The sequence below is a fragment of the Ailuropoda melanoleuca genome, chromosome 12 (genome assembly GCF_002007445.2).
Source record: "Ailuropoda melanoleuca isolate Jingjing chromosome 12, ASM200744v2, whole genome shotgun sequence".
In the NCBI taxonomy this organism is placed as follows: domain Eukaryota; kingdom Metazoa; phylum Chordata; class Mammalia; order Carnivora; family Ursidae; genus Ailuropoda; species Ailuropoda melanoleuca.
In genome coordinates, this window is record NC_048229.1 from 79,309,558 (window position 1) to 79,331,490 (window position 21,933).

The following is a 21,933-nucleotide window of genomic DNA, read 5'->3' on the forward strand; positions in this document are numbered from 1 at the left end:
GATCAAATCCCCTCATTTCGAGCACTGACTGCTCCCAGATCTACCCTCTTATAACTGTGGTGATAAACCATCCACATTCCTGCACAAACTTCTGTGTGCGTCTCGGACGGTTTCCGGGCTCAGTCCCTAGAAGCAGAATTACTGGATCCAGAGACAGGGATTGAAGTCTCTGGGTCCAGGTTGCCGTCAGCGAGTCCTGGGAATTCCTGCTCTGGGTGGGATGGCTCCACGTGCCCGGAGTCTTGCCATCTCTGAGTGTGGCTGCTGCAGATGGCCCAGGGTGGCGGGCTCCAGCGCATGCTGGCCCACCGCAGGCCCTGGGGCCGCCTGCCCTTCCTTTCCGCCCACACCCCCCTCGGCTAGAACCCACCTCCCCCGGTACCTCAAAGCTATGGGGGTGGTGCTGGCGTGCCCTAGGACAAGAGGGGTCACAGGTATTGCATATGGGTGAACCAGCCAGCCTTCCACATAAAATATCATGACGCTTTCAGTGAGGACAGCCAGGGAGTGGCAGAGCTGGAATTCCAACGTGGTGGTCTGGCCACCGTCTATCCATCCACTGCAGATGGCAGTCCAGGGCCCAGCACTGGGCGCTCAGCAAAGAGAGACACAGCAGAAATACAGGACCAGGGAGGAAAACAAAGACTAAGCTACAGATGAAAAAACCTAACGGTGAGACTGTGAAGAACAATCTAGAAGGAAAGGAGAGGGGGAGCCAGCCGGCCGCTCTGAGAGCACGCCCTTGCTGTGGGCAGCGTCACGGGCTGTGGGGCTGGAAGCAGACCGCGGCAGCCTGAGGGTGGGAGTCAGGAAGCCAGCGCGGAGACAAGGGCAACAATGCAGGGGCAGGAGGGTGCAGATTTGGTCTAGGGTAGCAGCCACCCAGGCAGGAGCGCATCCCTGGGCCACGGGATTTGCTCGCCAAGCGGGTGTGGGCTGGGGGGCCAGCATGAGCTCCAGAGGCCGCCACCACGGTATAGGAATGCAGGGAGAGCAGACATTGGGGCGGGGGATCAAGAGTTCAGGCTTCAACATGAGGAATCTCCCAATGCAAGAATCCGAAGGAGTATCGGACGACGCAGATAGAGGGCAGCGCGTGGTGCCTGGCACCTAGAAAATACTCAGAAATATGAACTATGTGACTGGCTCTGGAATACCTCGCGGTGGGCAGGGCTCTGCACCACGCAGCCTGCTCAGCGCTATCTTTTTATCGTGGCCGCCTCCGCATTGATCTCCCCGTGAAAGGTCCAGGAAATATGAGCTGTGGCTCGATGCGGGCCATCCCAGGCAGTCAGGGAAGATCAATGCCCTGTTTGAAGGGGGAGCTCCTGGGGTTCACACCGCCCTCACACTCTGAAACCTGATCATTACCGTGTCTTTATGAAGATAGAATCCTTGACAGGCGATTATTTTTCTGTCCCACTTCATATCAAACATGCTGAAGATTAGTCACTTGTTAAGGGCCTGCTGTTGACAGGGAGGGGTGGAAGGGGCGGGCAGGGGTTCCCGCTGCTCTCTCCAGGAGCTGCTTACGCTCCACAGTGAGTTCCTTCACCCCGGAGCCCGGGCCACGGACAGCAGGGAGCAGGGGGCCCGGGGCTTTCTGGAATGCCCGAAAACACTCTGCAGTGGTCTGTGGGCTTGACAGGCTCCCACTGACCATTCAGGTCTCAACTGAAATGTCGCTTCTTCCAGGAAGCCTCCCTGCCCAGGGCCAGATGAGGCATCATACCGGCTCCTCTTCCTCCAACACTCTATTCTTCCACCAATTTTATTAACCATCTGTTTGTCTTGTTCAGCACCCGTCTCTCACAGGACGCGGGCTTCCGGAGAAAGGTCTGTGTCTCTTGATTTCACTAACCGCCCCCCACCCCCTGCAGAGGCTAACACATCGTAGGGATTGATCAGGACTTATTGATCAGCTGTTGACACGGTCTGTGCAGAACGGAATGGGAAAAGCAAAATGCAAGTGCAGTCATCACTCTGGGCCTTTTCGACATAAGAGATGAAAAACAAAACTAAACCAAACCCTAGAGGACGGGCATTCACCAGTAACCTAAAACCACTGGTTCCAGGCTGCGGCTCTGGGTGTTAGAATAACAAGGAGACAAAATTATTTTAAGGGGTCTGTGAATTCATGTTGGGGCAACTATTCGCTTTATTTAAATTTATGTTTTTTATTATGAAAATTTCCATAGTAGGTAGGCAAATGGTGTGATGAGGCCCCGCACACCTGCCAGCTCCACCCCACGGTGTACGGCGCTTCCTACGTACTTACATGGACACCTCGAAAAATACACAGGTGTCTTCTTGTAATACAGAAAATACTCTGTCCTGCCCAGATGAGTTGGACTATGATTTTCCGAACTGCATGTTATAGCAATGATGGCTTTTCTAACTAAGAAGTGCTACCGATTCACAAAGGGCTTTTGTGCCAGGGGTGTACTGTACTTCCTTCATTCACAGATGGCAAAAGTACAGCGGCCATCCAGAGGGGTCTGCGACATTTTTTGACGTCATTTGTGAAAAGGACAGGAAACTGGCCTAAAACCTCCTCTCTCTCCTGGGACGCTGTGGGTGCAAAGAGAAGCCATCAGAGAGGCTTGACGCCCCCCTCCCCCCATCACAGAGCCGTCCCAGGAGAGAAACGGGAGCCAGATGGGAGGAGACAGGAGACAGGAGACGTGGCTGTTCAGGACGAGAATGGTCCAGCAATGACTCTGGTTTCCAGACTGTGTGGAAAGTTGGGTCTGGATGTCCAGTATGTGGGATCTTTAACAGATAACGGAGTTCTCGTCCATCTGCTGCATGCTAACGGCGCCACATCGCTGGACTCCCTTCATCCAGGCTCCCATTCAGTCATCAGCAAAATGAGTATAGGATTTCCAGCCTCCCACCCCATCTGCGCGGGGTTAAAGACCCAGTGGAGTTTGCTGTGCACATTTTAAAGGGCGCGCCTATGCTCTACCCCGATTGGGCCTTTGTAAAGAGTCCCTTGGTCGTCTGGTGTCTTGGGGCTTCTGTGAGCATCCTCCCCTACCCCATTCCACCAGTGTCTCGGGGGCAGCTGCCCCACCCCAGGCCGGAGCAGCTGACCCACTGCAAGAGGCCCAATCCATCAGCGGCTTTGTCCACATCACGCCAAACAACTGCGGCAGCCGACACTTCTCACCAAGAAGACCAAATGGCCTTGGGACGGTTGGAGCCAAACACTGCCCCCAGCTCACAGCCCAGACCCCAACGACTGCTAACCTCCCGTGGCAGCTGCCTGGTCCCCTTGCAGCCGGCTTCCACCCCAGCTTCTCTCTCATTTGAGAACCACCTGGGGAAGTTTTAAAAAGGACCCACACCCAGGCCCCATCCTGGAGATGCTGGGATGGGATCTCTGGCACTGGGGCCGGGCAGCGGGACCTGCTGGGAGCTCCCAGGTCATTCTAATGTGTGGCCAGGGTTGAGAACTAGCAGGCTAATCAATCCCTCAGGACGACCAACATGCCTGTTCGAATCGGGGAAAAATGAGTCAACCAAATCCACCATTTGATAAAATAATGCTCTAACCAAAAAAATAATAAAAATTTTATCCAGAGGGAGATTGACCCACAAAGGTCAAACAAACGACCACTGGCCTCCAACTGTCAATGGAAGAGATTCCAGTGGATGAGTCACCGTGAGAGCCCAGCCGGCTCTCATCTGCGTCGAGCTCCCCCCGGCGAGCCATGGCTGCTCTGCAAGCAAGTGCACGTCCATCAGTGGGTGGCGGGGGTTCATGCAGGAGCGCAGTCCAGCGCGGCCAACTCCAGCGACAGAGCTCTGTGGTTGCCCCAGATGGAGCTCGACACGTCGTGTGGAGCCAGCAAAGCAATTTGCAGAATGAAAGTACAACAGGAAACCATTTATATGCAGCATAAGAACACGCAGAACAGTCTTCATAGCGTGTTCTGGAGGAATCCACATATGGCACGGAAATGACAGACGTCAGCATCAAGGTGGTGGTCAAGTCTAGACAAGGAAGCCCAGGTGATGGGACGGGGAGAGGCATATGGAAAATCTCCACGCATCCCTCACGTTTTCTTTCATAAAAACAATATCCAAACACAGGGGAAATAGTGTTGGTTAAGTCTGGGTGGCACACACACGGTGACTGGTTACTTTAGTCTCTGTGCTCATCTGCAAGCTCCAAGTATTTCAGATTTTTAAAAGACCTCACAACATTTCTTGCTTTCTGAGCTGGACTTTACAGTCTAGATTTTTCCGGTTTTAGATCTAAATGAGGATTTTACATTCTCTGTGAATATCAACCCTTTGGGTCCTTCATTCCAACTTAGTACAATTAATTTAGCTCGTAAACATTTATAACGGGCACCTGCTAAATGCCAGGTCCTAAGTTGCGGGTTTTTAGAGGTGCTTTGGACATAACTGTCTATTGTCTTTTGAATTATTACTTCCTCACTGTTTCTGATCCTCGTGAATTCTGTAGTTTGATGAAATGGTTTGTCTTCAGCCGAGTAGGTCCACACAAGTGGTGAGCAGATTTGCTACGCAACAGCGGGCCTATGGTCAACACCACTGTATTGTGCGCTTGAAAGTGGATAAAACAGTAGATTTTATGGTACGTGTTTTTTTGCCGCAGTAAAAAAGACTAGGGCTAAGGGCAGAGCCTCGTGGCAAGCTACTAGAGACTTCTCTCCACGGGAACTTCGCTGTCCTCTCCGACTTGTGCATGTGCGTGCACTTGTGTATGTCTGTACACACGACATCGCGCATACAGAAACGTAGCCCAAGTTAGAGATGGTCAGTCCAAGAAGAAAAATCTCTCAAAGCATCTTGAAACATGTTTTAAGTGTTTGCTGAGTTCATAGAAGAAAAAAAAAAAAAGCTCGGTTGAGCAGAGATTTTCCCATGTCTGTTGTGAAGTGTCCCGTGTGACAGTGTCACGGAAGAGGGGGAAGCCTGGGCCAGCCTTCCTCCGGGGGAAGGTTTCCCTCCTTGCTTTTCACCTGGTCACCTGGTCCAGGTCCACACCCGGGCTCTGAGACCCCACGCCAGGTGCTCACGACCCTGCTGATGCCGACAGCCCATGGCAGCAGGTGCCTCCTTAGTTAGCCCCCCCCATTCTTCTGCGATTTTATCCCTTCTCACTCATCTCTTCCTGTTTTTCTTTTCTGCTCCAACAATATTTAGTTTCTAAATATTTAGTTTCTTTCTTTCTTTTTTAGTTCATTGATTTCTTTCTTTTTTTAAATAATTTTTTATTATATTATGTTAGTCACCATACAGTACATTCCTAGTTTTCTCAGTTGCTGTTCTTGTCCTGTTTAGCCAGAACACTTCATCCCAACGAATCACTTGTAAATTCACTCATTCACCACAGAGGCTCTCAGCCCTGCTGTGAATAGAATCACCTGGGAACCTCTAAAAGATACCCTGGCCCCAGCGCAGACCACTCAAGTCTGAATCTCCAGGGCGGGGTCCAGGACTGGATATTTGTCTCAAGCTTCCCCATGAGATTACGGTGCAGCCAGGACTGAGAAATGTGGATTTCATAGATATTAACTAAATCCCTCTGTGCGCCAAGATGGGACTGTCGAGGTGGGTAACAAGGAGGCCTTCCTAGAAGAGGTGGCAGGCTGCATTTCCCGGAGCACAATAGCAGCTCCCACCCACCCACCCACCCACAAGCTCCTCTGGGAAGGGACAGCCACATTGCTCCTTGGGTGCTCGTGTCTACCTCTCCCCACCTGGAACGTGGGCAGGCCCTAAGACTGCATCGGCTGACAGAGTGACAGAGATGGGACTCTGCCTACCCCCACCCTCACCTGGGCTCTGCTTCCTCACGGCGGCTTCTGTCTACACACTTCCTGCAGGCACCGGTCTTATTGCACCCCGCTGTTTTTGACAAGTTGTGTTTTTTCATTTTCAGTCAGGTCACTGTATTTTTAAAAAAATCTCTTGAGACTTCTTGGACCCACAGGTGATTCAGAAAAGGTATGTCTAGGAGGACTCCCTGAGGAGTCCAGCTGCCATGAGGGGGGGAGCTGTGGACCAGCTGGCAGCCAAGCTGAGCCCTGGAGGGCCCCACTCAGGCCTGTGACCGAGCCCTGGACGGCCCCCGCTGAGCCATGTGACCGAGCCCCGGACGGCCCCCGCCAACCCCTGTGCCCCCCCACCCGCACCACGCGCCCCAGGAGAGCTACAGGCTTGTCATGTGGTTCTGTAGGGGCTGGAGAACCCGCTGGTTCCACTGGCGGGTTTGGGCTCAGAGCGAGGTTGGGGTCAGCTTAGGTCTAGAAGGTGTCAGGACATGGCTTTCAAAGGTCCCTTCTCCCGTTTATCCTTGAAGCTTTCGCATATGATTTGGTGACAGTCCAGGGATGACAATCTCCCTTCCAAGTCGTTGCACTGTGAGCTGCTGCCCAGCCAGGCCCCAACAATGGGGGTGGCACATTAGACCTTCACCCGCACCATCTGTAGGCCTCTGGCCACATCCACGGTCGCAGCCGGCTGTTCTCGGAGAAGCTCTGCAGCAACGGTGAAACGCAGACACGCCTGACTCAGGACGTGGGGGCCACGCCCGCTGCAAAGCTGCTCTCGGCACCCACGTTACCTCCGCTCCCGTGCGCCAGAGCAGAGACCAGGTTTTCTTGGGTGACCCCCCCGCCCCTGCCCTGAATGGAAGGATGGGTTTGACCCCACCCCGGATCTGAGGTGCCCTTACAACTCAGGTCTGGCCCGTGAGGGTATCACCACCACTGCCAGAGTGATTGGTTCACAACACATGGCCCGATGTGGCCGATGAGGGCCACAGACTCTGAGCTAGCACCTGTGCAGAGCTTGACACGGCTAGGGCATCACCTTGCTGTTTCCGGGGACCGCCAAAACAATGACGCCCAAAACACCTAGGCAGAGATGAAGAGAGCCTGGGCCCTGAAGACACAGCGTGAGGCCACAGGATGGAAGTGCGTCTACGGCAGGACCGCCTGGCGCGTTCCGAGTCCACACCTGGTCATCTCGCCTTAAACCAGGCACGAGTTTGGTTTCTACCCCTTGCAGCTGCAAGAATCCCGAGGAGACCCCCCGTGTGGGCAGTGCTCACTGGCTGGTCCTCGTTCCCCAGGGGCGGTCCTGGCGCTGCCGTGGCTCTCCTGTGGTTACTAGCCGCACCCCCTTTACCTCCCAGTGGATGACAGACCACACGGTCGCTCTTCTAGTGATCTGTCACTGGGTAACAGACCACCTCTGAACATGGTGGCCGAGCCCAGCCACCGTCTCATCTGCACACCACTCTGCAAGCCGGGCTGGGGGCTCAGCTGGGAGCTCTTCTGCTCTCTTGAGGGGGCTCACTTGTGGGGTGACATGCGGCTGGTAGCCAGCGGGCTGAGCTCGACCCGGACGCTGGGATGGCTGTACCTCCCTCTCGCCCTGTGGCCCCACTGCGTGGCCCCTCCAGCAGGTGTTTAGACCTGCTACGTGCCTGCTTCAGCTCCTGGCAGTGCGAAGGACAGGCTGCTGGGGTCTCTTACAGCATAGGCCTGCAATGGCCACAGCCTCCCTTCCACCTTCTTTCAGTGGAAGTGGCCACAGTCCCAGCCCAGGTCTGAGGAGAGGGGACTGACAGGGCTGTGAATTCCCAAAGGTGGGGCTCAGCCCCCCAAATACAGACAAGATGACCCCAACCACCTGCTGTCTGGGCCCAAACAAGAGCCTCGGTTGCCTCATGCCAGCGCTGTGAGCTCAGTGTGGGGGGAGGACACACAACCCCCCACCTTCCATTGCTCCGACGTCAACACAATGAATTCGGGGACCCCTACTCAAGTGCTAGCCCAGGAACACCCCCATCGACTGCAGACCTGTTAGAAATGAGACCCCCAGACCCGGCGAACCCGAATCAGCCTTGTAACAAGACCGTCAGGGGACGTGAATGCACCCTAAGGCAGGAGACACACGGAGTCAGAGTCCATGCTGTGCTGGAGAACTCACAGCCGGGACTGCACAGAAACCACATCGTCAAGGCAAAAGCCAGGCCCCTGTACAAGCCACTTAAGATGCACCTGACATCAGGCTCAATATATCTGCCCCCAGACCCGACCCCAGGTGCAAGGCTTCTGCTCACGCCCTGCAGGGCACAGGGGCAGCTCAGTCTAGAGCAAGTCCCTGCTGGCACACCCTGACCTGCTCTTCCATCCTCCCTTCTGTAAAGACAGAGAAGGGGTGACTCTGCAGCCCTCCGGGCCCTTCCAACCCTAAGATTCCGAGAATCCAGGAAATCCCAGTTTAGATCCGTGGCCTTGGATGCTGGCAACAGACGGAGAGTGGAATCCGGAAGACCCCACCAGTGTGAGCACAGAGTCTAGACGCTGACAGGGAGCCACCGAGGCAGGAAGAGGTGAAAGTCCCCTTTCTCAGCAGTGGCCTTCCAGGAAGCAATAACCAGGCAGGGCTCAGCAAGGCCCGCCGGGGCTGCAATCTGGTTACCCCGGGGCACGTCCAGTGTGCAGTTATTGTCTTCTGGTGGCCGTGTGCGTCCAGATACTCACACACCCAACCTAGTGCTTCCTCCGCGATAACGGCAGCAGCGGTCGCCGCCCCCTGTCATCCTGCACAAACAGGTGATGTTTATGTACCGCGTGTAAGAGACAGTCATCTGGCCAGCCAGTGCCAGCTAGAGCAGCGGGGTCTGATAAAGGCGGCTTATCACAAAGAATTAGCCAATGTTATTTTCTCTTTGTTTGTTTGAAGTTTGGTGTTTGGACAATCACTGTGAGCTCCAATGTGGTCGGGGCCACGTTTAACAATGGCCACGGAGACCGTGTAATGAAGCGGAATGGGCAGGCCCAGCGCTGTGTGCCAGGGGCGTCCGCTGCAGGGTCAGCAGGCTGGGCTCTGACAGCTAGCAACAGTGCCGGCTGATGAACCGGTTTGGCTCTGGACAAACAGCCACATGTAGCCAAACCTCTGTGTGCGCAGGACCATGGCTTCTCAGCCTTGGCCGCACGTCACAACCCCCCAGGCACCTTGGCCGCTCCGGGCTGCACCCGGGCAGTGCAATCCCAGGCTTCGACCACTTGGGGATCTGGTTAAAATGCAGATTCTGAGTCACTATGTCCCCGGTGGGGTCTGAGGATCTGCATTCCTGACCCCCTTCGGGGATGCCCATGCTGCCGGTCAGGGGACCACATTTTGAGTAGCAAGGCTGAAGTGAACAGGTGTGGGACAGAAAGAGGAGTTCCCTCTGTGGGAGACGTGATGGTCGAGTCGCTATTGACACAGGAGAGACGAGCCGAGCTCAGAGCCAGGGGTACCTCGGCAGCGCGGGATGGAACAGGAGGAACGGCCTGGGCTTTGGGGACGATCACCAAATATGGGCTAGAGAATAAGATCTCACGGTAAGATTCCTTCAAAAGCATCTCTATTGAGATAGAATTCAGAAACCACACCATCCAGCAGTTCAGAGTGTACAGTCAGTGCACAATTCCAGAGCTGTGCGGCTACCGCCATGGAGAGCTTGAAACGGCTCACTCGTGAGGGCACTATTGCAGACGCCCTGCCTCACGTGAGGCCAGCGACGCCAGTGGGAGAATGTGGGCTTGCAGACTCTGGAGGAGACCAAGAAGGTGAGCCCTTGGCTGGGAGCCTGGGCAGCAGCCCATTGGAAAGGGAGGAGGACGAGGCCGAGGGTCTTGAATTCCGAAGCCCTCCGGGATGCCCCCAGGCCAGATGACACTCACTTCCTCTTTGTTCTCTTGCCTTCCACACCCAGTAGTCTCTGGCACAGCTGGGGGCCCCGTGGGGCAGGGCCTGGTCTCCCCCTGTAGCCCACACCTGGCGTGCACAGAGCACGGGGGAGGGGGGTGTTGCTGTGAGGACCTGCTTGCTGAGAGCGTCCTCTGAGGCCCCACTCTGCCGTGGGGTAGAGTCTGGAGACAGGCAGGGTGTGGAAAGAACAGAGTCACCACCCAGATGGTTTGTGTCAACCTCACCGTTGACACCTTGGTGTCCTCTTCTGTCAAATGGAGTGGACACCCCTCCCGGGCCCATGGCCATCCCAGGGGTCCTAGGAGGAGCAGCACTGAGCACCGGATCTCTTCCCAGGGTACAGTCGGAGCAATGAGTGGAGTCAAAGGCTGGAACATGCCCGTGGAATATAAGGAAACGGGGCTCTCCTTGAAGGTGGAGATGTCTTCAGGAAGGAGCCCCCATCACTACTGATCATCTAGGCAAACACTTTCCCAAGACATTATGCGGGCGGCGTGGGGCTTGCGTGAGCTTGACGGTCATCCTAACCTTGAGCTTCTGGGACAGACCCCAGACGAAGTGCAGGTAGCAGCCGCCCATTGTGACAACCAAACATGTCCCTGGCTGGGTGTCCATTGTTGTAGGCTGCTGTAGGAACCTGGGGCAGACACTCTGATACGGTGCCGGTACCTAGTGTTTTCCCAGCACCTCCTGCTGCCAGGTGAGAGGTGGTGCAGGAGGGAGTGAAGAGTGGGGCTGGAGAGTCAGGGAGGAGACGACAGCAACAGTCCAGGGGACATGGCTGGGCTTGGCCCAGGTGTGGCGTGCAGGTGATGAGAAGTGAGGTGCTCCAGACAGAGTCTGAAGGTGGGGCTGACCGAGTTGCAGACACAGTGGGAAGAGTGGAGGCGGTATTTTCTGAGATGAGAAAGATGGCGTGTGGGAGCCAGGGGACGGGAGAAACCAGAGGTTAGAAGATGGTGGTGCCACTGGGCACCGACAGGCTCTCCCACTGGCCAGTGTATGCTCTGTGCCTTCAGGAGTGAGCTTTCTGCTTCTGACCCATTCCTTGGCTTCAGAAGACCCACTCCCAGCCATTGCACTACTGGGTGTTTACCCCAAAGATACAGACGTAGTAAAGAGAAGGGCCATATGCACCCCAATGTTCATAGCTGCATTGTCCACAATAGCCAAATCATGGAAGGAGCCGAGATGCCCTTCAACAGATGACTGGATTAAGAAGCTGTGGTCCATATATACAATGGAATATTACTCAGCTATCAGAAAGAACGAATTCTCAACATTTGCTGCAACATGGACGGCACTGGAGGAGATAATGCTAAGTGAAATAAGTCAAGCAGAGAAAGACAATTATCATATGATTTCTCTCATCTATGGAACATAAGAACTAGGATGATCGGTAGGGGAAGAAAGGGATAAAGAAAAGGGGGGTAATCAGAAGGGGGAATGAAACATGAGAGACTATGGACTATGAGAAACAAACTGAAGACTTCAGAGGGGAGGGGGTGGGGGAATGGGATAGACTGGTGATGGGTAGTAAGGAGGGCACGTATTGCATGGTGCACTGGGTGTTATACGCAACTAATGAAGCATCAAACTTTACATCGGAATCTGGGGNACGCAGCCAGAGCACCCACCAGCACTCACCGGCCACAGCACCTCCACGGCACGAAGGGAACAGACTGACCGACGATGCCCACGGGAACCTGGTCCAAGATGAGTGACAGTTACAGACAGCCCTGCCTGCACGCATGTGACCTTGCGTGCAAGCTCTCCACCCAGCCACAGCCACAGCGATGGCAAAAGCCACCACCCCACTGCCGACGCAGTCCCCCATGCAGGACGGAACACCCCGTCTGTCTGCAAGTTGACACATCTGGAATGTGGCCAAAGCACCCAGCGAGATAGCAGCTCCCTTATCTGCACCACCTGTTTCTCATGAGTAAATCCTTTCACACCAAAGTGACATGAATACAAGATTTAAAGGGACACAGGCTCCACCTGGTACTGCCCTGAGTTCCACACAAGGCTTCACAGATGGCCCCAGAAAACCCCTCTTTGGTGATTAAAAAGAATGGACAAAGCAGAAGGTCTATCCTGAGAGCTTTATAAGGGCTGTAAGAGGCAGACCAGCAAAGGATCACACTCCATCAGCAGAGATGCACCCCCACTCCTCCCACTCCCCACCACCCCCGGCCCAGCGCTCATTCTGCTCTGAGTACTCAGCCCGGCAAAGAGAACACGGACATCAAGCTGGAGGCCAACCAGAGACAGATTCCCATTCAAAACCCACGTAGACCGGAGAAAAGGAAAACAGACCATGGACAGAGTTTGCACCCCTCCAGCTGACGTGCTGGTTGCCTTTGAGTCACTGCAGCTGGCAGGTTGGACTAGGGTTTCTGCGATGACAAAACTCAAGGCATAAGACACCAAAGGACATCCAGGAGGTGTAATCCCCCGGGGGCTGGCCGCAAGCCCACTGCCACCCGTTTCCAGCTCCACGGCACAAGCAGAAGGAGCCCCAGCAAAGCGCACCCGGGACGTTAAAGCTTGCGATCAGAAGATACATGACTTCTGCACACATCTAACTGATCTCTCCCTGGGGACACAGAGGGATGCGGACCTGCACGTACCTGGACACGGAGACCCCTGCCCCAGATTCCCCGGTATTTCCTTCGGCTTCCCAGATGCAGACAGGCTGGAGGCTGTCTCACTGCCACAGTATGACTGCTGTGTAACGCGAGTCACGGTCATAATGGCACAGATTTAGCGGGTGGTGATCAGGTGCACAATCCCTGGCCCCGTGTGTGCCATGATGTCATTCTTTCATTCACTAAGCAATTTTACATTGAGTACTCACTATGTGCTCAGTGTCAGGCTGAGCAGTTTACAATCATCACCTCCTTCAGTCTGTGGAATGACCCTATAAGGTAGTGCCGAAGTCACGGTTGACTTGGAGACAACACAGCCCACCTTAGAAGCAATGCAGAAGGGGAGTAAATATGGGAATTTCTCTCTGTACTCCGGGAGGAATCAGACCAGGAGGCCCTGCAAACAGCTTAGATGCCCAGCTCAGCTCTGAGGCCTCTGGGAGATGGTGTCACGGCTCAGAGGCCAGCGCCAGGTGGTAGAGACAGGACAGAAGCCAAACCTTCCACTACTGCCCCGGGCCAGCCCGGCTCCAATGCTGCTTCCTTCCAAAGCTGGCGCCTCGCACGCCTCCGCCTCCAGCAGGGGCGGTGGGGAGATGTGAACCTCGGGAGCAGGACACAAAGCAAGGTGCTGCTTGAATGTTGCTGTTAAGCCGTGCACGTGGAAGATGCTTGCTACATGCAGTGCATTCTATGCACGACACGCAGAAACTCCAGGAGGTCCAAAACAAGCCAGCACCTCCACCCAAGCTCCCCAGCTGCAAAAGCCACATTGGGGCCAGACCCCCCCACCCCAGCCCAGCACCCAGCTGCAGGTCTGGCCCAGGTGAATACCGCATCAGGTCGGAGAAATGCAGAGCATGTTCCTCTGGGGATTTTCCTAGCCAGGCAATTTGACATGTGTCTAGACATCCCACTTCCTCCATGGCCCTCGTGACATCAAAGGCTCTCAAATCAACAATGCAGGGAGCAGGCAGGTCCCTGCCTCCCCAGCATCTCCCCAGCCTTCCAGCTGCAACACCCACATTCCCTGGACTCCTGCACTTGGCCTCCAGCTCCACACCCAGGAGAGCCGTGCTCCTGAAGAACAATGGGCCCGGTGGGGAGGCCCCTTCTCAGGTTGGGCTTATGCTCTTACTCCAGAATCTCCACTGTGTGAACATCTGGGGCAAGCCCTTCACCATTGAGTCTCAACTTCCCCATCTGTAAAATGGGAATAAAGCAATAGACATGCAGCACAGCTTTGATTAACATTGCTCAGCAAGACAATGGCATGACAGCCATCTCCAAGCTGGGAGGGGCTTTCTGCAGATTAGCTGGTTGGCGGCACTGCCTCTGAATGATTTCGCTTCAGTTTTGCCAGACATTTGTGATTAGCTCCCTGGCAGGATCTTTACGTCTGAACTAGCAATGCCTTAACCCAAAGGATGGCTGGAATGCCATCTTACTTGGGAACATGATGCAGTTGGGAACACCTACTCAGCCTCGCCCAAGCCATCAGGAAATTGGGTACTGGAATCAGACCTCAGTTCGGGTCAAGGCCTTGACACCTTTAAGCTGTGTGGCCTTGGGCAAGTGTCTCAAGTCTCTGAACTTCCATTTCTTCACTTGTGACATGAGATCAGGCAAATGCATGCTTCATGGGGTTATGTGGTCATGCATGTAATACAGGTGGCTCTTAGTGCCAGGCATACAGTGCGTGCTCAGTAAATGCTGAGCGTGATGGAGAACAAGGAGAACAAGGAGACCAGGAGGAATGGGAGGAGAGCATGGTGGCGCCTCTCACCTGTAGTAAGGGGAGGGCAGTAAGGGACGGCGCCTGCTGGACTGGCAGCGGCCGGGAGCTGCCATGGCAGGAAGTGGGGGCAATGAACGTCCTGACCCCTCTTTCCTCTCACCCTCCAACGGGGCGCCAGAGCCAGAGCTCAGAGTGCTCAGCAGAGACCAGCCCTCCAGGCACAGGGGTGGACACTGCAGACAGGAGAGTGAATCTGGGGATGGTGGGGGCTGGGGACACACGTCGGAACACCCCCACTTCCTCCTCTCTGTGAGTCGCCCACCACCTGACACACCGTACCAGGCGAGCACGCCAAGGCAATGGCCCTCTCTTTCCACCACCTTCCCTCCTCCCCAGGCAGGAAGCCATGCGGCATCTGCCTCCGCCCGGCCGCTGGGGCTTCATTTCATGGGGACCTGATTGATGCTGACCAACGGATGCCTGAACAAGGGACGCTTGGCGCTCTGCCCTAATGATGGCTTTGCCAAACTCCTAACAAAGCCCCACGCACGAGGCAGACGTGCTCAGCAAGAAGGCCTCAGCCTGGTTCTGGTGTGGGGAAGGCACCTGGGATCTCACGGCAGCGGGTGTGGGGACGCCATGGCCTTAGGACCCACACAGCAGGGGATGGCAAGCAGTTTGGCTCCATATCTTCTATGAAAGAAAAAGGAAAACGTCCTCCTTCTGAAATAAAACCCACCGTGAACAACACTAAGAAGCATTCATTTACAGAATCAGATATCAGGCTGGCAGGAGCACATTTTTCATCTAACATGAGACTTCGGACAAACAGAAAGGAAGGGCGTCTGCGGTCCCAGCTCCCCAGCCCCTCCACCACTGCTCGCAGCCACGCTACCGCCATGCCCTTCCCTTCCTCTGCAGGACGTGCAGGCCCATCCGTCTTGTCTGAAGCCACAGCAGCGCAGTGATGGGATATTTCTCTCGCTCTCGGAGGAGACGAACACACAGAGCCACAGGACAGAACCCGAGCGGGGCGACCCCGGAGTCAGGGGCTGGTCCAGCTCTTCCAACCGCAGGACAGAACCCGAGCGGGGCGACCCGGGAGTCAGGGGCTGGTCCAGCTCTTCTGACGGCAGGACAGAACCCGAGCGGGGCGACCCGGGAGTCAGGGGCTGGTCCAGCTCTTCCGACCGCAGGACAGAACCCGAGCGGGGCGACCTGGGAGTCAGGGGCTGGTCCAGCTCTTCCGACCACAGGACAGAACCCGAGCGGGGCGACCTGGGAGTCAGGGGCTGGTCCAGCTCTTCCGACCACAGAACAGAACCCGAGAGGGGTGACCCAAGAGTCAGGGGCTAGTCCAGATCTTCCGACCACAGAACAGAACCCGAGCGGGGTAACCCAAGAGTCAGGGGCTAGTCCAGCTCTTCCGACCGCAGAACATAACCCGAGCGGGGCAACCCGAGAGTCAGGGGCTGGTCCAGCCCTTCTGACTCCAGGGAAGATGAGTTTTTACCACAGTCACTGGGGCAGGAGGGTGGCTCCCTAGCAGATGGAACAGGGTGGCATGGCTGAGAATTTCACCCGTGAACACGGCTAGTGAATGCCCACAGGGAGACCACCAGGCTGACAGGTCCCAGCTGAGGCCCTGGGAAGAGACAGCCCATTCCACCCAGGCTGGGACACATCCCACCAACGAGACGACGTTACTGGAACGTTCATGGCCAGTGAAAATCCCCTGGGGCTGCTGTAACTAGCCCATGACCTCAGCAGGAAGCCTGCAGCCATGGAGCACCTCTCTAACGCACAAATCGCCCCTGTTAACAAGCTGGGACAGGCTTTGGCTCGAGGCCTTTGGCAAGGCCAGGATCCAGCGGAAGCACATGAAAGGGGCTGCCGACCAAGTGTGGGCGATGGGCAGGTCAGGGGAGGCTTCCTGGAGGAGGTGATGGGTAAACTGAAAGATGAGCTGGAGCCTGTCAGAGAGGAGGGCAAGAGTGCTCTGGGCAGAGTGGAGGGTTTGGAGCAGTGAGGAGCTCTGCCTCCTTGCCTACGAGCTTCAGAGTGGAAGGCAGAGACATCTGAGTCAACTGCATGGCCTTGGGAACTCACTAGAACAGCCTCAAGCATGTTAGGCCCCGGAGCTTGAACTGCAGCAGTGCCATGGTGAATCCCGTCTGTGTGGCCCCCAGATCCCGCAGAGAACACACTTAGGGACCCAGCTGGCAACAGGTTGTGCCCCAGGCCTGATTCCAAGTCACAGAGTCAAAGCCCTCCTTGACCCACATCTGACTCTCTCAGACCATTAAGTCCCTTCCCTCTGTGTCCATAGCCACTGGCGTGCAGGCCCAACATCTATCACTAACTTGCCTTGACAACTGTCTGATGGGAATCCCTGCCATCAGATGATGTCAGCCCTTTCCAGGTGCTAAAGTCACCACAGAGGGGACAATGCCACCCATAGAATTGTGTAGTGCCCAAACTATACAACCGAACATGGCATCCAGCCACCTCTCTTCCCAAACCATCCTCCCCACTAAGGCCTGAGTGACCTTTCTGAAATGGAATCCTAACAACACCACTTCCTACTTAAAAAACAAATCAAAACAAAACAAAACGCCCTCGGTTATCCCCACTGTTCTCATCATGAAGCCTGGACTTTGTAACAGGGACTCCGGTTCCCAAGGTCATACATTCTTAGGAAATTTGCAAAGGCAAGGTATTTTTATGGCAATTGACTAAGATTTCTCTGCCTCCCACTCTGACCAGCCCTCTGCCACCACTTTTGGGAGTATGGCAGTCTTGGCATGCGGCTAAGCAGAAGTCGGTGAGTGGGGTCTGTGTTGTAAAGGATAGAGAGAGGGGCTAGCATCATCAGGGGCGGGTGGGACCTACCTGGCCTCCTGGCGTCAGCATGCTTCTGGGATACACATGCTGCCCTGTGCTGACTCACCTGCGACCACAGCTTGGAGCTGCAGAGCCAAAGGCTGGACTGGGGGACGAAGATGCCCGTGATGCCATGCACAGTGGAGGGCACACCAGGTTTGGGAGGCTTCAGACCCAGAGGCCAGTCTGGAAGATTCCTCCAAACAGAGGCATGTGGTTGTGGATGCAGGATTCGGTTTTCTTGGACTCAGAGTCACATGGAAGTTCATTTCCACCAGGAGTGCCCTCGATAGTGCGGTGGATACGTGATGCATGAACCACAGACTTTTATTTTTTTTTAATTTAATTTTATTATATTATGTCAATCACCATACAGTACATCCCCAGATTCCGATGTAAAGTTTGATGCTTCATTAGTTGCGTATAACACCCAGTGCACCATGCAATACGTGCCCTCCTTACTACCCATCACCAGTCTATCCCATTCCCCCACCCCCTCCCCTCTGAAGTCTTCAGTTTGTTTCTCATAGTCCATAGTCTCTCATGTTTCATTCCCCCTTCTGATTACCCCCCTTTTCTTTATCCCTTTCTTCCCCTACCGATCATCCTAGTTCTTATGTTCCATAGATGAGAGAAATCATATGATAATTGTCTTTCTCTGCTTGACTTATTTCACTTAGCATTATCTCCTCCAGTGCCGTCCATGTTGCAGCAAATGTTGAGAATTCGTTCTTTCTGATAGCTGAGTAATATTCCATTGTATATATGGACCACAGCTTCTTAATCCAGTCATCTGTTGAAGGGCATCTCGGCTCCTTCCATGATTTGGCTATTGTGGACAATGCAGCTATGAACATTGGGGTGCATATGGCCCTTCTCTTTACTACGTCTGTATCTTTGGGGTAAACACCCAGTAGTGCAATGGCTGGGTCATAGGGTAGTTCAATTTTTAACTTTTTAAGGGACCTCCACACTGTTTTCCAGAGTGGCTGTACCAACTTGCATTCCCACCAACAATGTAGGAGGGATCCCCTTTCTCCACATCCTCTCCAACAATTGTTGTTTCTTGCCTTGTCTATCTTTGCCATTCTAACTGGCGTAAGGTGGTATCTCAGTGTGGTTTTGATTTGAATTTCCCTGATGGCTAATGATTTTGAACATTTTTTCATGTGTCTGTTAGCCATTTGTATGTCTTCATTGGAAAAGTGTCTGTTCATATCTTCTGCCCATTTTATGATTTGTTTATTTGTTTCTCGTGTATTGAGTTTGAGAAGTTCTTTGTAGATATTGGATACCAGTCCTTTATCTGTGGTGTCCTTTGCAAATATCCACAGACTTTTAAATCATCTTTGGTGGGAATAGTATATTTGGCAATTATAATGGCAAGTATGCCATTATAATTGGAATTTGGAAAAGCATGTGGGAATATTTTAATAAAACAAGTGAGATGTTACAGACTCCCAATTTGGATCTATCTGAAGGGTACCCTTGTTTGTCGTGGTTAAATTCCCTTATTAAAAACCCAGGTGACGAATTGAGATGAGATATTGGCATATGGAACAAAAGTGATATCCGTGAGGCAGGACAGCAGCAACCAGACATTGAGAAGGGAGTTAGAACTGAAAATATCCAGATCAGAACAAAAGCTCCTATATGAAAGAAATCCCACCAAAGTTTCCCTCCGTTTGACAGTTCGGAAATTTCTCACCATAGGTACAGGGGGGTCTGCGGTCCAGGTGGAAATAAAGAACATCACCGTGGGGAGAAGCGACTTCTCCCTGAACTGCTAGCAGACGCACACGGAGACACACCGTGACCAACACACCAAGGGAAAGCCAGGCTCTCCTTCTCCTCTCTCTGGACATGTAACCCAGGGGGTCTCATGCAAGAGGGGGTCAACGAAGACGCAGCCCCAGGAAAGACAGGAAAAAAGAAGTGTTATAGATGTGTGTCAGGCTGCTGATTAGTAAAATTGTGGATTTTAGTGATGCTTTTAAAACCTGCCATTTGTTATCTTCTTTTCTGAATACTCACTTTTGTAACTTCTTTCATATTTTGAGTTTTGAATTATTTTTCTTAAAGGGTCACCAAATTGTACGAGGTTTGAGCCCAGAAGACTTGAGTCTGCCGCTCAAGGAACAAACCTATCGTTGTACCTTCAGAGCAGCCCGAGATCATTCATGGTAAGACCGAGAGCCAGTAGCGGGGCCGCTGTGTTAGAGGCTTAGAGCCGTGGCGGACGGGCTGGATCACCGCAGCTCCAAGAGTGGGTCCCGGCTCTGGGGGCCTTTGCAAGCGGCTCGCTCATTAGTATCACTGAGCTCACATCTGGGAAATCGAGCCCCCCACCCAGCTTCTGTCCTTGAGCCAAAATGACACGCTCGAAGCTCCAATATAGTTGAAAGTGAAACCACATGGTTTTTAAAGGTTTAAAGGCTCATTTGAAGAAGGGCAGAGGGTCAGGAGGGAAGGAGCTGTGGTAGGACAGCTGGCATCTTCCACGGGGAAGAGTCCACCTAGAATGAGGGGCACAGGCCATAGGGTTCCTGTCCACGGAGGCGAGGAGCATGTGGCCTCACGAGCCAGCCCCTGGGAGAGGGGAGGGGGCTCGGGGAGAGCGGGGACAGGCCCGCAGGCAGCTGGGGACAACCCCAAACTGCAGGCCGGCCCACGTGACACCAGCCAGGATGGCGGGAACGGGTCCTCCAGACGTTTCTCACACGCCCGAGGAAGACCGCTAAAACCGTCAGCACTTGCATCTTGTCCGAAGTCACCACGCAGTCTGCATGTGAAGCATTGACTGGAAATCTGCTTCTTCACGGGAAGCTTCAGAGTCGCCTTCATCAGACGGAGCTCAGGTCTGTCATCTGAGCCCAACACCAGCTGCAGTTTCCAGAAGGCCATTTTGAGACTGTCCAGTGACCGCTGTTTTCACCGTTCAAGTACCACTGTTGGGGCCCTCTTGTCATTCTCTGTGACAACACTGACACTGATGGGCCTGTCCGTCTTGTGCTTCACAGCTTACGAAGATCTTCCTCCATAGGGTCCATTCTCAGAAGAGCCCTACCAAGGAGGTGTCAGTCAGAAAACAGACTCCAAAAATGCATACACACAGGGACTTCTCCAAAGCCAGGTTGGGTAGTAAGCTGCAGGACAAGACCGGCGTCCCCAGAATCTTAACACAGCGTTTGGACTCCATTGGAAAGTTCTTGCACTATTTCCTTTCAATTTCCCTGCCATAATATTAGGAAATGGGATGCTTGGGTTTCGGGGGTGATACCTGTCCTACCTGCCTCGCAGAGAAGCTCTAGAGTGAGATTAAATGTCTGCTTCCAACGGGACTAGAGAGCATCCTGGGAGCCCCGCCCTGGGCCCCAGGCCTTGGCACGTGCTGCCCCTTGCCCACGGGACCTTTTCACCTTTCAGGTCCTGCCCTGAGTTCTCAGGGGCGCCCCTGGGCCTCACGACATACAGGGGGACTGGTACCTTCCTCATTGACCTGCATCATTCCCGGTCCACATGGTCTGACACGAGCTCCTTTGTTCCTTCCATAGCTCCCTTCATGTCTGTTCACTCTGGAGGATGTGATGCTCCAGGAGGACAGAAAGGTCCGGTGGGAGGGAATCCTTTCCTGTCATCCACCTCCATCCAGAAGCATCAAAAGTGCACATGACACATACGCCATCTGGGGGTTTCACATGGGGACATCGCTATCCTACACACGTTACGTGAAGGAGTGGGACAGATGGCCAGGTCGGAGCCTGTCGTTTTCGGCTATCATGTTTGAGCCTACGTTTCCCCACCTGTAAGGTGGGTCTAATGGTGGTTCCAGGTCACTGGACAGCTTGGCCACAAACCCAGCGCCAGCACCGAGTGGGGCTCAGCAAATACCGGCTTAGGAACAGAGTGGGCTGGGCAAGAAACAGCCCCACCTGGTACAACTCCCAGCAGGCGGCACGCCTGTGAGTCCCCCTGACGGCATTCCGGGGGCCAGGGAGCGGTGAGACGTGATTTCTGGGCGTGTGTGGGAGGGTGTCTCTGGAGGAGGTTAGCCCTGGGGACAGAGACCAAGTGAAGCCACTCACACTGGCTGACGCGGGTGGCCCCGCCCTGTCGGCCAAGGGAAGGAACAGAGCAGACACGTGTAGGAAGGTAATGTGCTCCGCGTGGGCGCTGGGATGCCCGTCGTCTCCTGCCCCGGACAGCGGACGCTCCTGGTTCTCAGGTGTCGGGGTCTGATGGTGACGTAAACCTGGGCCGTCCCCACTCCGGCCTCCACACCCGTCCTGCGCGGCAGGTGCAGACCACAGGACATCTCGGCTTCCAGAACTGTGTGAGCCAGTCCCTGTAATGAATTTCCTCTTCCACATCCATGCGTCCAGTATCCTCCTGGTTCTGTGTCTGGAACCCCGACTAACACACTGTCCATAACACGTAACCGCTGCTGTCACTGACAATGTCAGCGTGGCTCCACCATTAGCCGCTGAATGAGTGTGTGCACGAGTCAGTAGACAAATGGGCGCACGACTAGCAATGTGGAAAGCCCGTGTCCACCACCGTGTCCCTTCGTGACGGACACTGGTCTGTGAGAATGGCCCGTTTGGCAGGTTGTCAGCCTGGACGTCTTCCGGGGCAGGCAGGTGTTCCGAAGGAAAGCAACAGTAAGGGTGTAGGTATGATGTCACTCCCAACCAAACACGCGGAGGTAGGTGGATGTGTAAACCACGGGGGTCCCTGAGTGGAAAGATGTCCGGGTCTTCCTGCCAGCTGCCAGTCTGTAACCTCCCATGCATTGCATGGGGACACCTGCTCGCTGGTGACAATTCTAAATGAGAAGATTTCAGGTCCCCAGTTCCTTATATTGAAACCTCTGGGGGCAGGTGCATGCAGAATTCAGAGCTGGTGCCT

At 54.3% G+C, this 21,933-nt stretch overlaps 1 long non-coding RNA gene across 1 annotated transcript in view; it reads right to left on the bottom strand.

Moving 5' to 3' along the window:
• The window catches only part of LOC105239251, a 328,945-nt gene that overhangs the window by 12,020 nt on the left and 294,992 nt on the right, over positions 1–21,933 (bottom strand). The gene's annotated exons all lie outside the window — the stretch shown is intronic.